The following is a 17144-nucleotide window of genomic DNA, read 5'->3' as shown; positions in this document are numbered from 1 at the left end:
TAACTGATTTCCTTTCTTAAATTAACATAAGTAACAAGAGATATAGTTTATCCATATTCATAAGTAACAGAATATTCCCGATCTCACTGGACCCTGGTAGCTTCTGTGGCCAGTTCGTAGTTGTAGTTTTGTCTGTTTCTGTGTTTTAAAAACTCAAGCGGTTTTTATCAATATAAGAAATAATATTTTGATAATAACTACTATTTTTGTTGAGTACCTTCTACAAGTTGCATTTCTTAGATTCTCAAAAAAAAAAAACCAGATCTATTACAAGGTAGACATTATTTTAACCGTTTTGGGGATGTGGAAAGACTGAATTTCAAAGAGTGTGGCTGGACAATAGCTGCATATTTACAAATAGAAAGGATGGGCTTTGAATTTGGGGCTGGAGGATTCCAAGGCCCATCCAGCATTCGAAGGTGAATAAAGTGATTTAAGGAAACATAAGTGCTGATGAGCTCTGTAATTTTTATTATAGTCTTATAAAAAACAAGAGAGGTACTTTCCAGTAAAGTGTGTGCATGCATGTGTGTGTTGGTGGTGTTGGGTTGGGGTGGGGGAGTGTCTTCACATAAAGTCTCCAGAAATCCTGCCTTGCAAACAAAATGCACTGACAAACAAGAACTCCATAACCCTATGTTTAATTTAGACCCCTTTCAGAATACAGAAAGTACGTGGGGACGTGCTGCCCAAACGGTAGCCAGATTCAGGCTGTCCAGTGACTCCTGGTCAGAACATGAGGAGAACATCAGAGTCTTCAGGCTGCTTTGGGAACCAAAACATAAATGCTGCAGTGAAGGTTCATGCCATTTCCGTGCTGTGTAGCACTCCTGAGATCTGACCACATCTGTCACTAACTGTACAGATGTGTCACATAGACCCTGCACAGCAGAACTCAGTAATTCACAATCAACTTGTTTCTGGAGTTCTTTGAAAGTTGCCACTTTCTTCCCTACCTCCAGTTTTTCTCCTCTCCAAGTCATTCTGCCTTCTGCCCCAGAACAGTCTAGCATACTACTTCCATTAAACTCGGAGCTCAGAAGCTGTTAGTGTGAGAGGTACTGTGGTATGAGGAAAAGAGTATGGGCTTTGGGCTCAGCAAAGTATGTTCAGTCCTGAGGGTGCGGTACGGTTGCTGTGGAACTTGGTATTTCTTCACCTGTAGAGGGAGGTTAATACCCTTTCCTCACAAGAGTGCCGTGAGGACCCCCTAAGATGGGGTGTCTGAAGTACCCTGCCCACTGCCTGGCACTTACCGGATTAATGGTTTCTCCTTTCACTGCAGAGAAACTATTGCAAATGATACACTTTTTTAAATTATAGAAGATGAAGTGACAGGTACATTTCTGAGTATTCCATGTGGCTGTGGTGAAACTGCAGGGAAAGAAATTATTGACAGTCGCAGGTGTATTCTGTTACAAAGCAGTGCTTTACTGAACACTGTTTAGTGGAGAAATCCTCTGTGCTCACCTTCGGAATTCCCCAAGGCCACAGCTACATCCTTTGCCACCTCCAGAGGGTCACTGAGCGTCTGCTGTATCCACAGTCTCTGCTTTGGAATATGGGGAAAGTATTTCTCTTTACAGCCCCATTTTTATCTGAGAATTCCTATTCACAGTAGCAGGTAAATATACGTGGAGTGCTGTGTTACAAATGGTGTAACAGTTACCCGTTTCTTTTCCTGCCCAAAGCAGGGGGAGAGCTACTGCCAATAAGTTTGCTTGAATTTCATGAGTGTACCAATTTAGAATTAAACTCAGACTCTATTAGATAGTACTGATTTATTTCAGTTCATTACATGTGCCTTATAGACTTGCTTATTTTTAAAAATAAAATTCATAGGGAGCACAACTTCATAAAAAAGGAGACGTAAAAGTTTTTCAAACCCTTAATTTTGTAGATGAGGGTGAGTGGGGCCCAGAGAGATGAACTGATTTACTACTGGCCACTTGGCACTAACGGTAGTATTGGTTGGTAATGTAGTTAACGAAGAATGGCTGTATTGTTTTGTTTTTTTTTCCCACATCTTACTAATCAAATAATGCTTAATAGTCATGTGTGAGAACTTAGCATATTGCTAAGAACAATTGAGACCACAAACAAAATACATCTCATAGCTTGCTTGCATTAAGAACTACTGCTCCGTTTAAAGGGTTTTTTAAGAGTTGTGTTTCAAGGTAGTCACTCTCCCAGGAACAAGTGTGGCCCAAGTGGCACCCTTTTTAATTAATTAATTCTTTTTATTATTTATTTGTTTATTTATTTATTTATTTATTTATTGAGGGTATTTACTTAGAAATAGATAGTGGAATTGCTGGGTAACAGAGTTTTCTTATGTTCAGCTTTCACAGACAGCTAGTTTTCCACAATTGTTGCATAGTTTACCCTTCTACCATCAGTGTGTGAATATTCTATTGCTCCACATCCTCACAGAAATTGGTACTGTCATTGTGTTAATTTAGCCACTCCAAGAGTTCTGCAGCAGTGGGCTCTCATTGTGGTAAAATTTATATTTCCATGGTGACTAATGATGGTGGGAACATTTTTGTTTAGTTATCTTTCATTTAGTTATCAGCTACTCTATTTTGCAGAGTGCCTTTTAAAATCTTTTATTCATTCTTTCTTTTAGGTTTTTGCATTTTTCATCAATTTGTAGAAATTATTTGTATATTTTAGATACTAGTTTTTTGTCAGATATGTTTTGCAAATATCTTCTTTTTATATATGAATTGCCTTTTCACTCTCAATATGATTTCTTTGATGAAAACAAATTCTTTTAATGTCATTTTATTAGTCTGTCCTTTATGATTAGTGTTTTTGGTGTCCTATTTAAGAAATCTTTGCCTGTTACTCAGTGTGGTTGTTAGGTTCAGGTGTCAACTTGACCGGGTGAAGATGCCTAGTTCTGTTGCTGTGGACATGAGTCAAGGAACCTCATCTGTTGCTCATGACATCTGCAGTCCACTAGGAGGCATGCCTGCTGCAATGAATGATATTTGATTTAATTGGATGCTGCTTAAATGAGAGAGCTCAGCATAGCACAGCCCAAGCAGCTCAGCATACCTCATCTCAGCACTTGCAGCTCAGCCCAGGCCTTTGGAGATGCAGAAAGAAATCACCCTGGGGAAAGTTGTTGGAACCCAGAGGCCTGGAGAGAAGGCTAGCAGAGATCACCCTGTGCCTTCCCCTGTAAGAGAGAACCTCAATGGAAAGTTAGCTGCCTTTCCTCTGAAGAACTAATGAAATATATCCCCTTTTATTAAAAGCCAGTCCATCTCTGGTGTGTGGCATTCTGGCAGCTAGCAAACTAGAACACTCAGTCATAAAGATATTCTTCTTTATTTTTCTCTAGAAAATGCTTTTTTTTTTTTTTTTAAGCTTTTATACCTATGTCTGTAACCATCTAGAATCAGTTTGTGCATGGTGTGAGGTAGGGGATCAAAACTCACTTTTTACCCTGTATGAATATTCCGTTAACTGAGCAGCATTTATTGAGAAGGTCATCTTTCCCTAATTGCGAGACAGTACCACCTTTATCATAAACAAGTGACCAAATAAATGTGTGCCATTTATCTAGACTTGTATGTCAATTTGAAAGTGTTTTAATTATTAGAACCTAAAATAGATCTTGACATATGGAAACATGAATCTTCCAACTTTGTTCTTCCTCTTTAAGGTTGCTGCTCATGGTTCTGCATTTGTATTTTAAAGTTAGACTCAGCTTTCCAGTTTACACACACACACACACACACACACACACACACACACACACACACACACACACACAGACGTAGTTCTTGGATTTTGACTGGGCATTTATTGAATCTACAGGTCAATTTAAAGAGAATTAATATTGTTTACCCACCCATGAACATGGTATATCCTTTCATTTATTTAGGACTCCTTTAGTTCTTTTAATAATGTTTTGCTTTTCCAAAATTGAGCCTTGAACACCTTTTATTTTTAGTTCTTAAGTAATTAATTTTTAATGGTATAAATTATATTGGCTTTTGAATTTATTGCTGTGACTTTCTACGGGTAAATAGAAATACATTGATTTTGCACATTGAGTTTGTATTCAGTGACCTCGCTAAATTAATGTCTATTAATTTATTCTCTTGGATTTTCTATTATAAATCATGTTTCCTCTGAATAAGGTTAGTTTTTTGTTTGTTTATTTATACCTTCTGATAATGAATAGGACCTCCAGTGCAGGTTGAGTTGAGGTAATGGTAACAAACATCCTTGTCTTTTTTTGATCCCAGTGGAGAAAGCTTTTAGTATTTTACCAGTATGATGTTTGTGATAGGTTTTGAAAGCAGATACTTTGTTAACATATTAGGGCAATTAGTTTCTTCTGTTTCTATATTCTGTGGTTAAATTAAAAAAAAAAAATACCCTGTCTTGAACAAAAACATAATTTTGTTTTTGTATCTGTGTGAAAAGGTGATAAGGCAGTAGAAGTTTGGCTGGAGGCAGAGATGAAATACTTCCCTGAGGGAGGAGAGGAAATTTCAGCTTCTTTTAAATAAGCCTTGAAAATCAATGGAAATTTAGACTAATTGGAAAGAAATTATAAATTCTGTAGATCAGGTATAATATGATGAAATATTTTAAATATTAACCTGGTATTTTTGTGATATGCACTGGAAAGAGAGAGAGATAGATAGCTTAACAATAATGTATACTTGCTAACAGAGGGCTTTTGGAGATTGAATCATGCCCCACACAAAAGGCATGCTCATTTCTCAACTCCTGGTCCTGTGGGTACGAACCCATTTGTAAATAGGATCTGTGAAATGTTATTTAGTTAAGGTGTGCCCAATCTGAGTGAGGTTGGGCTTTAATCCCATGTGGCTGAAATCCTAACAAGCAAAGTAAATTGGATCCAGAAGGAGAAGCCGTGGGGAGCAGCCAGAAGCTGGAGGTCAGCGGAACCTTGGAAGATAAAGAAGATGCTACCATGAGTATTGCTGTGTGACTAAAAAATCCAAGGATCAAGGGCGGCTGGCAGCCGGCCACATGGAATACCTTTGGGAAGAAAGCAGTGCCTTGCTGACATCTCGGTTTTGGATTTCTCCTAGTCTCAAAACTAAACCCTTAAATTCCTGTTGTTTAAGCCAACCCACTGTATAGTATTTGCCCTGGCAGCTAGGAAACGAGGACAGTGGTCTAACAGAGCTGAGGTGGAAGTGAACCTGAAGAGTGTTGGAAGGAATAAACAACAGAATTTGTGTTATGTACTGTCATGGTCAGGTTCATGTGTCAACTTGGCCAAGTGGGGTTGGGCAAGTGCTGGCCTGTCTGTTGCGATGAGGACATTTCATAGAATTAAATCATGATCATGTCAGCTGCATCCACAGCTGATTCCATTTGTAATCAGCCAAGGGGAGTGTCTTCTGCAATGAGTAATGCTTAATCTAATCACTGAAAGCCTTATAAGGAGGATTCAGAAGAGACAGGCTCTTCCTGTTTCTGCTGGTGAGCCTCTCCTGTGGAGTTTGTCCAGACCCCCCATTGGAATTGTCGGCTTCACAGCCTACTCTGCGGATTTTGGACTCTGCGTTCCTGCGGTCACGTGAGACACCTTTATAAATTTTATATTTTTGAATTTTCCCTGTTGATTCTGTTTCTCTAGAGAACCCTAACTAATACATGTACCGTTAGAGAAAGATGCTAAAATTGACTCCAGAGATACAGTTCCAGAGATTGGGCATAGATGATTTCATAGCCTAAATTGGAAAGCTGGGAAAAGAATTTCTTTTCAAGGGAAAAATGAAGACTTTCATTTTGGGTACTTTGAAGTGAGGCCCTTTTCCCCCATGGAAGGTTGAGTTCTTTGTGTGCAGGTTGTAAGTCTCTAGCCTGCATAAAATTCAAAGCTCTAGTCATCTGATAAGTTGAGACATGTTTATTAAAGTATTCCATGATATCTACCTGGAGACAAAGTATAGTGAGTGTAGGTGGGAAACCAGGCTTAGGGATATTTGGGATACTTGGGAGTTCCCTGAGGAAGTAATTATTGAGACTATGACAGCTGAATGTTTTAAGAGATCACAGTACACACAGAGAGATTGTCTTAATGTTAAGGACAGTCTGGCAAGTTACCCCTTGGTAGGAAGGTAGACTCTTCAAAAGTGGTCTAATGGCAGTCATTAGAGAGAAGGGAGAAAAAATTCACAAGTCATTGAAACACGGGAGAATAATTTTCCTGTTGCAGATTTTCTTTAATCCTAAAAATACACCAGTGACCAAAGAGACCATTTTAAAGGGGGAAAGGGATAAAAGTAGAGCTGTAATCACCTGTCTGAGGAAGGATTAGTAATTGTTCTGTAACTACATATAGCCTATAGAGTCATCAAAAGTTTAGTATTGAGATATAAGGATTGTCCAAGCATTTTTCAGGCGGAAGAGAAGAGTTTTCTGTTCTGGTGAAGAGTGGGAAATGAGAACCCAGATATAGTGATGGGAAGGGTAGGTAGGCCCTGAACAAAACAAAAATCCAAGAAAGCATACCTGGAGTAATAAAATCTTTTATGAACCTGAAGTTTAAGCACATTCGAGTTTGGAGTATCTGATTGAAAATTAAGAAATATCTTTATGGAGGTTAGCAATCAGCAACCTTTCATGATGAAATGAATATATTTTGGACAAAGATTGGGATCTGGGAAAACCTGCGAATAGTATATCATTTGCTCTTGTGTGGCACTTGTGTTCGTTTAGATGCTGGTTGAATGCTCTTCTGAAACTAAAAGTGAGTGAGCAACAGGTACATGTCCATGCATCATGGCTCCATTCCTGATTCCTAGCAAGTTTTTCTCTGATGGTTCTACTGGACTGAAATGCAGTTATCATCCCACAGCCTGCCTTTTTTTAAGAAATGAAGTATGTGTCAAAACACAGTAGCTGATTTCTACTGCTATCACATTAACCAATGCTTTTCTAGCAAGTACATGGTTCCCCAAATGGCAGCATGCCACCACCAGCTTTTTTTAATCTTAAAATATATGATATTTGAGGTCTTTTTCATTTTTTAATCCCTAGTGATTGGCAGGGGTATTTATTATATGAATGAGAGAATCAATGAGTACATGTAATTAGGGATTTTATAGTTCTTTTGTATTTCTTTATATCTTTAATGCCATTCCAGAAAGATAACTATTTGAAAGTATCAACTGCTTTTACTTAGTGTTATTTATGAGATGTAAACTATTATTTGGTTAATTTATTGAGATTATTTAATAGTATGTTCATGTTACTGCATTCAGAATCAGAAGAGAATCTAATGTTAGTTAGTTGCATTTGAAAGGTCTGAGTTGAAAGACACACGCTTGCTTCAGTTATAATAAATTACTTTTGAAATTATGTACTTTGATAGCTGTTTTTGGATAACAGAGTCATACACAGGTCAGAAATACTTCTTTGAAATGTATTTTCAGAATTGGCCATTTTATATTGAATACATTATCGAAGCATGCAGTTTATTTCTAATGGGAAAAGTTAAAATCCTTTCGTATCTTTGTGTATGTTTTTGGGTGTCATTAGGGTGGGAAGTTGAGATGATTTTCATTAAGTATGTATTTAGGGTTTTGTGTAGACGATTGTATAAAAATTCTAAAATGTCAGTACATCTCTGAAAACGTAAAAAATGGTTTAAGTTAATTTCTAATTAGGGGAAAAAGTTTAAAAACATTGGGTTTATTGTAATGGGCAAGATTTCAAATGATCTCAGATTTGGAATGTATTTTTCTTTTCCTTTATTGGAGAAGTATCTGAGTTTAGGCCTTTAGTTCAGAAATACTTATCTTATGTTAATCTGTTTGAGAGAAAAATACCAAAACTATCTTGTTGCGATTGGCTAGCTTATCTGTTTTTCACAAATAAAAATACCACACTTGTGCATTGCATAAGAAGGTTATGTCGAGGTTATTTATAACTATCAGTATAGAATAGAAGTTATAATCATGAAGACTTGAGCCTGACTGCCAGTTTTCAAATCCTGGTTTTGCTGTGAAAACAAGTTAGCTAACTTATCTGTGTTTTCACATCTATAAAATGGAAATAATACCACCTACCTCTTAGGGTTGTGAGGAATAACATAAGTTAAAATATGCTGGAGTAATTAGAACAGTTCCTGGCATAGTTTCTTATGCAGTAGTATAAATATTTGCTAATGCTTTTAGTTCTGGTGCCACTACCCCATCTTCTGCTGAGCATTGATACCATTCCACTTAGTGGGCAATTTGAATTCATTTCTCTTGCTAGCAGTTGTATTCATTTTCTAGCTGCTAAAACAAATACCGTATGATGGCTTGACTTAATAACAGGAATTTATTGGCTCACAGTTTCAGAGGCTAGAATGCTTGCTTCTTCCTAAGGAAGGTGTCTTCTGACTGACTGGCAATCTTTGGGATTCTGTCAGATAGTAGTTCATGTGGCGGTGTATTCTTTCTTTCCTGGATTCCATTGTCTTCTGGGTTCTGGCTGTTCCCCATGGTTTCTGGGTCCAGTTTCCTCTGACTATAAGAAACTTTGGATACGCCTTACCTACCCACCTTAACTGATAACATTTTCAGAGGTCCTCTTCACAAATAGGTTTGCATCCACAGGACCAGAGGTGTGCCTTCTATGGGCAGCATGTTTCAGTCCCCAACAGTCTGTTCTCTGGACCCCCAAAAGTTCTTCCCACATGCAAAATACATTCATTCCACCACAAAATCCCAAAAGCCTTAAGTCATTTGAGAACAATGCTAGGTACAGATCTCAGTAAAATCAGTTATGTGTGTGGTGCATCCTGAGGCTAAATTCCTCTATCTCAGTAGCCTATGAAACCTAGAAAACAGGTTCTCTCCGTCCAGTATACAATGGAGGGACAGACATAGAATAAAATTCCCTATTCCAGAAGGGAGGAATTGGTAGGAAAACAGGGGTCACAGGTCCCAAAGAAGTCCAAAACCAAACAGGGCAAACTCCATTTGTCTTCAGGATCTGAGAGTCATCTATGGACCCAGGTTTTGTCCTCTGGACCTTTGGAGTAGCAGCTTCACTCTTTCCGAGTGCTTGGGCAGTGGCCATGCTCTCCTTGAACACTGGGGTGTAGGGCACACCAAGTGTTGAAATGGTGTCCAGACTCTTGTCGAATGCTGGGGCCCAGGCCCCACCATCTCTTAGCATTGAGGAGGTGGCCCTGTTCCTCTCATTAGGGCACAGAGCCTACCACTTGGAAGCACGAGGTCAACCTGCCCTTTGTATGTGGGTGGGCCTGCTCTCTTGGCTTGAGGACATCGCTTTGGCCCACACGTCATCTTCTATGATTTTGGTCTTGAAGTCATTCTTACTTCAATTTGACCCTTCTCAGTTCTTTTCAGGCATTGCTTCTGTTCACTCAAATTTCTCAAAAACCTTCTTGTCTTTGTGTGCAGTTCCAGGGATATCCAAGCCATTAGACCATAGATTTCTGCAAGTCCTTCCTAGATAACTGCATTTCCAATCCTGACTTCTGCTGAAATGACTGACTGGATCCATGGACAAAGCCTTTTTAGCAACGGATTGTTCAATTAAAAGTTAAACCCTCACTTGGAGCCCTGTTTTCTGGGGACCAACTTCCCAGATGCTCAGGGAGGTCTTTGATAGAGCTGTTTCAGACCCTAGTTTCAGAGCATACCATCTGGCTATGCTCCGGATTTCCTAAATTATCCATTTCTGGTCCCTTGTGCTCAAGTTTTAATTCTCACTTTCTCTCTTTCCGATCTCATTTCACTATTAGCTGCAAAGAGAAGCCAGATTGTGCCTTCCTTACTTAGAAGGGAAATCTCCTCAGCTAAATACCCAAGTTCATCACTGCAAATTGTACTTTCCATCCAACATCAGAATACAGTTTTACGAAGTTCTGTGCCATTTTATGGCAAGGATCACCTTTTCCTCAGTTTCCAATAACACATTCGTCATTGCTAAGACCTTATCAGAAGTACATTTAGCATCCGTATTTCTACCAAAAGTCTGTTGATAGCACTTGAGGATTTTTCTTTTATGACCTCACAATTCTTTCAGTCTCAACCCTATTCCAAAGCCGTTTCCACATTTTCAGGTATTTGCCTTAGCACCATACCATTTCCTGGTACAAAAAATTGTTTGTTTCTCATCTGCTAGAACAAATACCATATAGTGGGGTTGGTTTAATAATAGGAATTCATTGGTTCATAATTTCAGAGGCTAGAAGGTTTGCTTCCTCCTGGGATGGCTGATGGTGATTGAGGTTTCTTTGATTTTCCACCACATGTCAATTCTAATGGTGGCTTCTCCTTTGTCTTCTGGGTCTGATTTCTTTGCTTATAAGGACTACTGCTATTTGTAAGGCCCATCCCTATTCAGTCTGGGCACATCTCAGATAATAACATGATTCAGTCCCCAACAGCAGTTTTCCTTCTTACAGAAGAAATGTATATTTACACACTTTTGGAGATGAAGTTAGAGGACAGTCCTATAAATGAACCTTTAAAGGACTGTCCTTTATTTATATTAAACATTACAAATACATTCCCTATGCTTATTGGGGAAATACATGTGAACACATGGCCTGCTTACTTTCAATGATTATTTGATAGTTAATTTTGCTTGTGACCATTTCTTAGAAATTAGAATAAAGATTAATCTATATATTATATATTTGTAGAGCTAATCCTGATTTTAGTAATTTAGTTTTATGTTTATTTCTGAATAGATATTTTAAGGCTGCAAATAGGCAATTTTTGTTTTAAAATTATTTTTTCAGGATGCTTTTGGCACTCCTTGGCTGCTATACTACTATTTTTCAAAATCATGAAATTTTGGAGTATTAAAAATAAATTTTTCTGTGTAATTTACATACTCCTCAGGATTTTTCCTCTGGTCAGTTTTTCACTGTTTGAATGTGTGTGTGTGTGTGTATGTGTGCATGTGTGAGGGAGAGAGAGAGATATTTCTACCTTGGACATATTGCCACTGATTCATTGTTTTTTGTTTTTTAATATGGGCAGGCACCGGGAATCAAACCTGGGTCCTCTGGCATGGCAGGCAAGCATTCTTGCCTGCTGAGCCACCATGACCTGCCCACTGATTCATTGTTGAATAATGTTTTGAAATATTTGCTCTCTGAGATGCCAGATATGTTAGTAATCATATGGAAGTTTTACAATCCTTCACGTCTTTTTTTCCATATTATTCGTTTCTCTTAATCATATTTTATTGATGCTGGTTTAGCATACAAAATATAAATCCCTTTAAATTATAAGACAGATATTTTTTAATGAAAAAAAGCACACAACTTTTTTTTCCTTTATTAGAGCCCATCTTCAGATGGCATAGACTGATCAGTGTAAATATGCTAATTCCTAGGATGTATGTGTATGTGAGAGAGAGTATACACATATTCTTTTTTAAAAATAATTTTATTGAGAAATATCCACACACACATACAGTCCAACCATATTATATAATCATCACATTGTTGTGTCTTCTACACCGTGATCACTTTTTAGAACATTTGTATCACTGCAAAAAAAGAAATAAAAAGAAGAAAAAAGAACTCATACATCCCATACCCCTTACCTTCCATCTCATTGACCCACAGTATTTCAGTCTACCCAATTTTTACCCCTTATCTCTCCCTAGTATTTTTAATCCATTCTGCCAGTCTATGTCTTTTGATTGGGGAATTCAGTCCATTAATATTTAGTGTTATTACTGTTTGGATAATATTTTCCTCTACCATTTTGCCTTTTGTATTATATATATCATATCTGACTTTCCTTCTTTCTACACTCTTCTCCATACCTCTCTCTTCTGTCTTTTCGTTTCTGACTCTAGCGCTCCCTTTAGTATTTCTTGCAGAGCTGGTCTCTTGGTCACAAATTCTCTCAGTGACTTTTTGTCTGAGAATGTTTTAATTTCTCCCTCATTTTTGAAGGACAATTTTGCTGGATATAGGAGTCTTGGTTTGCAGTTTTTCTCTTTTAGTAATTTAAATATATCACCCCACTGTCTTCTAGCCTCCATGGTTTCTGCTGAGAAATCTACACATAGTCTTATTGGGTTTCCCTTGTATGTGATGGTTTGTTTTTCTCTTGCTGCTTTCAAGATCCTCTCTTTCTCTTTGACCTCTGACATTCTAACTAGTGTCTTGGAGAACGCCTATTTGGGTCTAATCTCTTTGGGGTGCGCTGCACTTCTTGTATCTGTAATTTTAGGTCTTTCATAAGAGTTGGGAAATTTTCAGTGATAATTTCTTCCATTAGTTTTTCTCCTCCTTTTCCCTTCTGTTCTCCTTCTGGGACACCGACAACACGTATATTTGTGCGGTTCATATTGTCCTTGAGTTCCCTGATACCCTGTTCAAATTTTTCCATTCTTTTCCCGATAGTTTCTGTTTGTTTTTGGAATTCAGATGTTCCATCCTCCAAATCACTAATTCTATCTTCTGTCTCTTTGAATCTATCATTGTAGGTATCCATTGTTTTTTCTGTCTTTTCTACTTTGTCCTTTACTTCCATAAGTTCTGTGATTTGTTTTTTCAGTTTTTCTATTTCTTCTTTATGTTCAGCCCATGTCTTCTTCATGTCCTCCCTCAATTTATCGATTTCGTTTTTGAAGAGGTTTTCCATTTCTGTTTGTATATTCAGCATTAGTTGTCTCAGCTCCTGTATCTCATCTGAACTATTGGTTTGTTCATTTGACTGGGCCATATTCTCAATCTTCTGAGCGTGGACCGTTATCTTCTGCTGCTGGCGTCTGGGCATTTAGTCAGATTTCCCTGGGTGTCGGACCCAACAAGGTTGTAAGATTTTTCTGTGAAATCTCTGGGTTCTGTTTTTTCTTATCCTACCCAGTAGGTGGCGCTCGTGGCACACGTTTGTCTGCGGGTCCCACCAGTAAAAGGTGCTGTGGGTCCTTTAACTTTGGAAAACTCTCGCCGTCCAGGAGGTTCGCTAGCCGAAGCGGCTTGGAAGAGTGCGAGCCGGCCCAGGATCCGAACGCGGGCAGGGTCGCTGGCCACCACAGCCCGGGAAAGCACCCGTCCGAATTTCCTAGTCGGCCCGGGGCTACAAGCGTGGCGGGAGGGCGCCAGCGGCAGCGGCCCACCCGGGAGAGTGCACGTTCCCGGGGAGTCACGGGTTTGGAAGGGGCCCCTTCCCCCGTCACCTTTCTCCGAGGCCTGGGGATTTCTGATCCAATTCTCTCAGTTGGTCCGGGGGGCCGTGCGTGGTGTGGGCACCAGCCGCCGCGGTTTGAGGGGACCACCTGTCCAATTCTCCCAGCCGGCCTGGGGAGGGGGAAGGGAGTGACTCCGGCCGCTTGCCGCCCCGCCCGGTGAAGCCCGCGCCCCTCGGCAATCTCACCAGAGCGAGTTCTCTCAGCCAGCCAGCCGTTCCAGGATGGGGTACGCTGTCCTTTTTATCTCTGTTGTGGCTTTGGGAGCTGTTCTGTATCGTTTCTACTCCCCTAGTAGCTGTCCTGGAGGAGAAACTAAGATCCGCGCGTCTTACTAAGCCGCCATCTTCTCCGGAAGTCCCTAGTATTTTATTATTACTATTATTTTACTCATCTGTCCATACCCTGGATTAAAGGAGCATCAGACGCAAGGTTTTCACAATCACAGTCACATTGTAAAAGCTACATAGTCATGCAGTCTTCAAGAATTAAGATTACTGGATTACAGTTTAACAGCTTCAGGTACTTCCCTCTAGCCACTCTAATACACCATAAACTAAAAAGGGGTATCTATATAATGCATAAGAACAATCTCTCGACTCTGAAATCTCTCAGCCACTGAACCTTTATTTTGTCTCATTTCTCTCTTCCCCCTTTAGGTCAAGAAGGCTTTCTCAATTCCATGATGCAGGTCCCAGCACATCCCCAGGAGTCCTGTCACACATTGCCAGGGAGATTTACACCCCTGGGAGTCATATCCTACTTGGGTGGGAAACACGGGCAGTGAGTTCACCTGTCAAGTTGTTGGCTTAGAGAAAGAGTTTACATCTGAGCAACAGAAGAGTTTGACCCTGGGTGACGCTTAGACGTAATTATCAGTAGGCTTAGATTCTTTACAGGAATAAGTTACATTGGGGCAAACCCAAGATTGAGGGCTCAGCTTACTGAATTGGTTGTCTCCACTGCTTGTGAGAATATCAAGAATTCCCCAGATGGGGAAGTTGAATATTTTCTCCTTTCTCCCTAGTCCCCTAAGGGGACTTTGCAAATACATTTTTATTCTCTGCCCAGATTACTCTGAGATATATCAGGACAGCACACTAACCTGTACAAACCAGCAAGATCTCATGCCTGTTCAAGAGTCCATGTAATTATTGTGTTCAAGTAAACTGACTATACAAGTTAAATTAGATAATGTGCACCCAAAATATGAATTTTGTATCTGATAAACATCTCCCCCTTTGGTCTCACACAGAGGTTGAAGTTTGAAAATAAGGGCCATATCATCCTTTACCCAGTATTCTCATTTACCTCCGTCCTCTCCATATCAGTTTCATTCATATCCCTAGGTGAAATCTGATCACTTTTTCAGCTTTTTTAACCGTTGGTATAAAGGGTAATACTGATTTTCAAGTGTTCTAACTCCAAGCACACATTCTTAAGAAACAGTACGTGTTTATGTGTATGTGTATGATTGTTCTTAAACCCAGATTTGTATTTACTGATCTCCAGTATATCCCCTTTCCCTGAAATGTCTCTTCTTCCCCATTTTCAAGACTAAGTTTTATGTCACTTCCTCTGTAAAGACTCTTTGGGTTCCCTCAGCTTCTTGGTATACTTTGATATTCTTTCACCAGCAATTCTATTTAATGTTATTAAAGGTAACATCTTTATTTAGATTAAGGAAATGACCTTTAATCAGTTAATTCCATGGTAAATGGGGATATTAATCATAGTTCACGAGGATAGCTATGCTTTGTACATGCATTTAGTTAAATAATATATTTCCCAGCCAATGTTAAACATATAGTAAACATTCAATAGATGATAGCTGTTATTGTTTTAATTATTTTACTCATTTACATCTGGCTCACCTTTGCTGTCTGAGCTTCTTTAGAGCAGGTATGATTTTTGATGTCCTAACTGCTTGACATATAGGTGATTCATGACTGAATTAATAACAGAGTATATGTGCCATGTAATATCTATCACTGTTATAAATCAGTAACCTTCATCACCTCGCAGCAAGTGCTTGCATTATATTTGTTGATCTCCAAATTCGTTATTTTTTAATTTTTAAAGGAGTCTTTGGCCTTTTAAAAACAAGTCAACATATCTTTTGCCATTCTTAACAAATATTATTTTGATTTTCTGGTATTTATTTGTGAGAGAAGCCTAAGTATAAACAATCCATATGACAATTACTTATTTGCCCATCTCTGGGAAGTACTAATTGACTGTGTATTTATTATGACAGCTAGCTCTCTGTTGAATAGACCAGGTTATGAGGCAACATAGGGACAAAGATTATGGTGTCTAAATGCAAACACTGGATTGATGCTTTTAGCCATTCAAAACTATTGTTCAATGAGATATTCAGCAACCCATAAGATATTCATTGAAAAATATCAAATAAATCCTCTTGTTTCTGTATCACTATGTCAAAATGTCAGTAAAACAGATTTATTCAGTTCTGTGATCCATCTTTCAAATTATATTGTAACATCTGCCTATTTTAAAGCTTCCTTGGGTTCAGATTTGTGAAGAGATTATACCTAAAAGTATCCTAAAAATACCATGCCTGATACTTTTTAATGTTATAAAATATTTTGAAAATGCAAATTTCATTTAAATGTCAACCATAATTAAGCTTGTGCCATTTGTTTTTCTACTCAGGTTTTACGCTTTGATGGAATGTTTTCCCCACAATTTAATAAATGTTTGTTTTATTTCACATGAATTAATTCAAAGCTGGATAAAAGCAACATATTTTAATCAACTATTGTTGTGATGGACTACAAAATAATTTGCTCTCTAAGCAAACTGTTTACTATGCATTTGAATGTTATTTATCTTGCTAGGCATTGGCAGGCTAAACATATAAGGCAGACATTAATAGGAAAGCCAAGTATGTGTGCTGGATATAGATGGGGTAACTTACTTCTCTTAAGTGTATCATGGATATTTAATATATAAAATTTGTAGTTATTTACTCCATAATGTGCTTAGCTAAGCTCAGACAACGCCTGTCGAAATGTAGTAGAGACATTTTCAGGCTTTGTGAGTTATGATTTAAAATTAGTACTAAATATAATGGACACTCATATTCTATTCACCCCATACCCCCACCAGCCACTTAAAAACCCCAACGATTTTAACATTTTTAGCATGAAGATTTAAAGCACATCCTGATAAAGAGGTAATTAAGAGAAGGATGTCAGTGTTCTCAAAAGTGAATGCAAATTTGTGCTTGGCCAAGTTACTTTTGGCAGAATGTAGTACATGCAGTAGTTTTACGTGCAAGTATGTGAACACAGACTTATATTTGTGTTACAATCCAAATCATATAAATTAGGCATACAAAGATAAAATTTAATCATTTTGTCAATCCTTTGAAGTACAAATCAGTTTTTTGACTCTGCAGTCTTAATAAAATGAACCTTACACCTGAATATGAATGTAGCATAAATTACTTTTCAAACTTTTATATTGAGTATGATATGTGTGAAAGGAATGCTTCATTCATTTGCTGTGGTTTCTTTTTAAGGTTTATTTGTTCACTATATATATATAGACTGATGGGAAAGATTGGAAGCGGAAAACCGATTAAAAGAGTATTGCTCTGTCTCCTGCCACTGAAAATGGGCTGCTTATTCAGTGAACTCTTCTCTTAAATGACCGCTGAAGCATATCTTACTCCAAGTGGGCCCTTAACTGTTAAAGTTTGCTCTTTGTGAATTGTCTACTTTTTTAATAATAATGAATTCCTGCGTGGAAGCATAGTTTCATGGAATATAAAACTGGAAATAGGAAAGAACGGTTGTATAAATTGAGAATTTTCAGTTGATTTATGTGTAACTATCAGATTTCTAACAGGGATCGTTATTAGATATGGGTTATCGGTGACCTTTGAACTCTGTTTCTGCTATTTCTATTACCTCTTATATCGTCGAATTCTC

General features: G+C 38.3%; 1 protein-coding gene across 5 annotated transcripts in view; it reads left to right on the top strand.

Annotated features, from left to right (window-relative positions):
- Positions 1 to 17144, top strand: part of KLF12 (KLF transcription factor 12) — a 483475-nt gene that overhangs the window by 117409 nt on the left and 348922 nt on the right. Inside the window, exon 1 of one of the 5 annotated variants that reach the window (XM_077158428.1) lies at positions 2775 to 10087. The exons of the other annotated variants lie outside the window; for them this stretch is intronic. The gene's annotated coding sequence lies outside the window, so the exon portion shown is untranslated. Of the gene's footprint in view, positions 1 to 2774; positions 10088 to 17144 lie in introns of those variants that run through there. 5 annotated transcript variants of the gene reach the window in all.

Source organism: Tamandua tetradactyla, chromosome 4 (assembly GCF_023851605.1).
Source record: "Tamandua tetradactyla isolate mTamTet1 chromosome 4, mTamTet1.pri, whole genome shotgun sequence".
NCBI classification, from domain to species: Eukaryota; Metazoa; Chordata; class Mammalia; order Pilosa; family Myrmecophagidae; genus Tamandua; species Tamandua tetradactyla.
This window is presented reverse-complemented; position numbering and strand designations above follow the sequence as displayed.